General features: G+C 42.1%; 1 long non-coding RNA gene across 1 annotated transcript; it reads right to left on the reverse strand.

The window, feature by feature from the left end:
* Window positions 1–2,738: 2,738 nt before the first annotated feature.
* LOC109942030 (uncharacterized) lies at window positions 2,739–3,785 on the reverse strand. Its single transcript, XR_002264697.1, has 2 exons — window positions 3,604–3,785; window positions 2,739–3,211 (listed from the first exon to the last, which is right to left on the reverse strand). It is a non-coding gene; the product is annotated as an uncharacterized lncRNA (long non-coding RNA).
* Window positions 3,786–5,709: the final 1,924 nt, after the last annotated feature.

Below are 5,709 nucleotides of genomic sequence, written 5' to 3' on the forward strand. Positions count from 1 at the left end.
AGAGATACAAATGGTTTGAGATGCTATGGTTCTATTTATGGATTTGGTTATGATGATGATGATAATGATGTTCCTCGATGAGAAAATGTTTCATGAGTTGGTTATTTCTAAAACTTGGCTTCTACTAATAATAAATACGTGACGAACTAAAAGCAACTACTTTGATCCTAAACCCACATAAAGCTAGCCCACCTCAGCCAAACGGGACATTTGCTGAGTACGTTGATGTGTACTCACTCTTACTTTCACAAACACCAGGTTGTCTTTGTGCAACCTATACTCAGGTAAATAAGAAGAAGGCGTCGAGGTGGACCTCCAAGAGTTCCAGGACTTCGACGAGTTCGAAGATTAGGCTAGCGACCTCCCCCAGTCATCTGCCTATGATGGGTTTATTTACGTTGGCTACGTTCCTATTATATGCACTTTGATATAAATAATGTAAATGGCTCTAGTATGTAATATTATTATTTACTCTTTATTACTATTATTCGAAGCATTGTACTATGGTGAGTTATTTATGTAATCGTTGTGTATGTGAGTTCTGATCCTTGCACATACATGGTTCACATTCGGTTTGCCTTCCAAAACCGGGTGTGACATTAGATTATGTTGTGTAAGAAATTTGCTTTCTTTTTATTGGGAGAAACTAGTACCTAGATTGGTTGATGAGTTACTTACCAGATGATCATATCTATGGTCCATGATGTAGTTGCCCACATGTTTTGTACCCAATTCTTGTATAGTTGCCCATTTATTAATGCTTTCCAAACTAAAGAGGCATGTGCCCATTTATTTATCCTTTAGAACTTCATGCTCTCTGAAGTAGACATCCCTGCACATGTCGTCTATGATGCTTTTAGTACAATTTACATCCAAACAAATTTGATGACAACTTCTCTAAATAATCAAAACACATCCTTTTGAACTTGAAATAAACTAAGAGGTGATGGTCAATTGAACTGACCACATTTTAGGGAGTTGCAAGTGTAGATCTATGTCTCTCTTTCATTCTATATAATCAGTTGGAAGTCCTTGTTAGATAATTATGCAAGTCTACAATTGTTTAGAAATTGTCAACTATATGTTGCTAGTAACTTCTATATTAATATGAATTGAATGTGTTTTTAGGGTCTGTTTTAGACTTTTAGAGCCTGTGTTCAGTGTACAGTTAGTTCAAGTTTCAGTGTACAGAATAACTCAATTGTTTTGTTCTATAGGATGCACCTGGCTCATCGCCATTACTCTGCACCTGGCACCTGACACTTATGCATTATGCTGAGTCTTCAAGAAGAATACCATTTGCCAAGCGCAGTGCAAGTAACTGTCGATCTCTTCTTGAAGGCAAGTATTTGGACTATGTAGTTCATCATGTACTCATACATATACCACCTCAAAGACGCCTTATTAATTCTATTTTTTGTTGCATAAATTAGAGCAATGAGCATAGGAGTTCACCGTAGGAGTTCAGTGGTAATGACTTCATACTCTTTTATACTGAGGTAAGGAAAATTTTCTAAATAAACAAACTAGCTAGCACATATGGCTACCAGGGATGACAATTGAGCGGGTAAGACGTGGATATATGGTTCGCGAATCCATACCCGCGAGACAAAACTCAACCCATACTCGTATCTATATACGTTCGTGGGTATAAATCTATACCCATACTCGTACCATCGGGTATCCATTACCTGGCAGATATCCGTTACATGCCCACACACTACAATTTTAGCATTCAACACTAAACAATAGTCTTATCCTATTTCAAAAAATTATCATTCCAACACCATCAAACAATAATTTCAGCATCAAACAACATGTCATATATGAAAATTGAAAAATGGAAATTTAGGATAATGTATTGAATTCAGATGGGCCATATGTCAGATACCTATTGGGTAACAGGTATGGATATATACCCGCGAAAAATTATCCACGGATATCTTATTATATCCATACCCGTAACCATGCATATATACCCGTACCCAATGTATAATTATCCACGGTTATTTATCCATACCCATGCCCATTGGGCTACATCTACTCAAGACAAGGCAAAAGCTAAATAATCAAACACATATGGCTGCATCTAGTCTGACCATGGGAGGAAAAAAGGCCTCAACAGTGAAAGGCAATAAATTCGAAGTTCCGAACTGGGACTCTAGGAGCCACTGGCTCTGGGGTATGAGGGAGCACAACAGAGCCGGATATGAGGGAGCACAACAGAGCCACCGCCGGTACAGCCCCAGGGCTGATCGCTAATGACCGCCTCAGATGAACTTGATGGGCCCATGAGGAAATCAATCTGTTGTAATTCCTGATAGGTGGACTACTTGCGACTTCTTTTTTTCATATTTTAATATATGAACTAGGTATATATCCGTGCATTGCCATAAAAGTTACAAATTAGTATAAAGCATAGACATATAACGATAAATATCACTATGATATGCGAAATTCTATGTAAGTCGGCATATGTCCATACATTGCAGCGACACACAAATTATTCAATAAAATGTTAGAGCACATGGATTACATAAAAACAAACAACACATATTATCATTGACTTCAATCTCTTACAATTTTTTTGTCAACAATCAATATAAAACTAAACTTTTACAAATCAAATATACTACAATGCAAACATAACAAAAAATAAAGTATGAATTCGGTGTGCATTGAAGATGGTAGCACACACGAGCTGACACGCACTACTTGCTTCATTCCAAAGGTTATACATTGAAGCTGAATAATTGGCCAAAAACTGGAATACAACGCATACTGAAGAAAATTTATCTTTTGAGTAAAAAATGTCCCAAGTAACCTCTTCTTTAACAGCGAACGATGCTTACAATTATCCACACTGTCAACGATATTTGGTCGCACAGGGGAGCACTGATATCTGAACGAACACAAAACGACGTATTAGAGGTTATTTTTTCATGACCACATCCACCGAGTGTCCCTCCAAACACACCACCTCTTCACGATGTCCGTGTCGCCCTTGCCATCTACTGGTCCATGATTTGAGCCATCTTTTTTGCGGTTCTGCTTCTCCGGTCGTTCCACTCCTACCGCTGAAGGTAGCTGCAAGAGGCGTGGAGCTCAAGGTCGCGCTCCAACGCTTCGTCCGTGAACCTCGGGTTTAGATACCTGGAATGGTCCAGGAACTTGACGTCTGCCAGTATTCACCCTGCCATATTCAGTATGCCTGAAACAATAAAATATTTAGTAAGTTCGCATGCTCAGCCACCAACTTCTAGAACAATTTTAATAGCAGTCCATTGCATCACCATGCTGTGAGAGACAAGATGTTTAATAAGATAAAAAATGTTTAAAGTTCTTATGGTCAATGCATACAGTACAGTGCATTCGCTTGTATGCCACCAGTGCCTTAGTAACAATGGTATCCTACCTAGAAAAGAGAGGATTTGTCTCAGATTTTTTTCTCAAATAGGTCTATGTCCACTTAAGAGTTTTGAAGCATATTTTAGTCAAGATGGATTTGCAGAATCTTTAGAAACAAGAACAGATCAAATTAGCACATTGGGTGGCAGAAGGTCCATCTAGTTACCAACTATAAAGTAAGCATAAGAAACACACCTGAGAACACTGTCCTTCTCGACTTTACTGATCTCTTCGTGCTTCTGAACAACCTAAAATACAATACAAGGGAAATATATTAACTGGAGTTTGACAAAAGAAAAAACAATATTCCAATAGCATTCAACAAAGAGTGAAAACATATCCACTATGGCAAATGGAACCTAAATTTTATTTTTAAACAAACAATCGTGATTTAGTACTACAGGAAGCAAAAGGAGCAGCTATAACACCTCAGGTGTTACCAGGGAACTAGCTTCATATAGGCACTGATGACTTGTTATCACATGTGGTTAAGTGGAGGAGGAGAAGCACCTAAAACCTTGGAAGCATGAGTTAGCTAAGAGAGGTTACTGACAAAAGCTTCACCCACACATTTTGAACAATGGTCATCTTGAGCCAAGGAGATTAAACCCTAAAGACACCTAAGGGCACTAGACTTCCAAGCAAGGGATGAACAACAAGTCAGGGAACTTACAAGGGAAAAGGCATCCCTTCAAGAGAGTCTCGAGATAGCGGAAGGCGAGGAAACCAACACCCATGAGGCCTACCGAACTCTGAAGATGGATTACGACAAGAAGCTAAAGAAGCTCGCCCCCACAAGAAAAATTCGCAAGAAGACCAGAAGCCAAGGATGCCAAACTAAGTAGAAGGAAGAAGCCCCTCCAGCCCTACCTCCTACCAGGATAGGGAACTCGTCCGACACCGAGGAAATGTCCCTAGCTAGTCTTGATGACCTTCTCAAGGAATTTGGGGACACTTTAGAGAAGGAGTTCGGGAGTACCCTAGATAGCACTCGTGTGTAATGAACTTATGGTAGTTGTATGCTGTAATGAACTTGTGTAATGAATAAAGTAACTTGTTAATTTTTTTTGGCATGTGCATGGTAGTAACTCTTTTCCCCTGGCAGATGGCTTCGGATAAAACCACGCCTATCGCCTCTGGGATTGGAGCAGGGTTTCACCTAGGAGCAGAAGGAGAAGCTGGAGGAGAAGGGAGTGAGACCCACCTCCCCGCACCTCCGGAACTACCACTAGATTTGGCCCAAGTTCTAGCCAACCAAACCCGACTCATTGAGGTCCTCACTAGAAGTCTGGAGAACCAGCGCCCAGGTGGTGGAAGACCATAGGACAGGATGGGAGAATTTCTGAGACTCAAGCCTCCCACGTTCGCTGGATCTAGGAATCCCCTCGATGCCGACGACTGGCTGCGCACGATCAAGAGGAAATTGGAAGCCATCGGATGCCCTGAAAATCAGCGTGTTCAATTGGCTGCTCATCAACTCTCTGGAATGGCCCTAGCATGGTGGGATACCTTCAGCGCGGCCGTCAGGGACGCTACCTGGGCAGAATTTGAAACTGCTTTCCGTGAGCAGCATGTACCCCAGGGGATCGTTCAACTCAAGGAAGATGAATTCCGGGAACTAACTCAAGGTGGAAGATCTATCAGTGAGTACGTGCACAAATTCACAGAGTTGGCTCGTTATGCGCCTGACGATGTCAGCACCAAAACCAAGAAGATGGACCGTTTTCTGAAAGGGCTAAGACCAGAACTCAAGACCATCCTCGCCAGCCAAGATTTCCTCAGCTTCTCGCACCTCTCCAACAAAGCCATACAAGTGGAAAGGGCAAAAGAGGAAGAAAAAGGGCATCTCAAGAGGAAATTCCAAGTTCTCCGAGCTCAGCAGCAAGACCGTCACTAGAGAGCTCGATCCTTCGGGCTTCCACCCAAGGGACCAAGCTTCAATAGACAAGCTGGACCCACTCCGTCACGTTACAGTCAGCAGAGTCAGAGCTCCTTTCAGGCCCCCTTGGTTGCAAGCAACTAACTGCCAGCAAATGCCTGTTGGCACTGCGGAGACCCCAGTCACTTCAAGAATAACTGCCCCCAGTTGAAGGCACCCGGACCTACCTACTCCAACTCGGTGAATGGCCCCAAGATTACCTCGGCACCTGCCTCCAAGGCACTCCCCTCCAACAGTCAGCAGAGCAGGACCCAGTACCAGGGCAGAGCACGAGTTAATCACGTCGACGCTCAAGAGGCCCAGCAAGCTCCGGGAGTAGTGCTCGATGAGTTCCTTGTCGAATTTACTCCCTCTACTGTACT

The sequence above is a fragment of the Zea mays genome, chromosome 8, assembly GCF_902167145.1.
Source record: "Zea mays cultivar B73 chromosome 8, Zm-B73-REFERENCE-NAM-5.0, whole genome shotgun sequence".
NCBI classification, from domain to species: Eukaryota; Viridiplantae; Streptophyta; class Magnoliopsida; order Poales; family Poaceae; genus Zea; species Zea mays.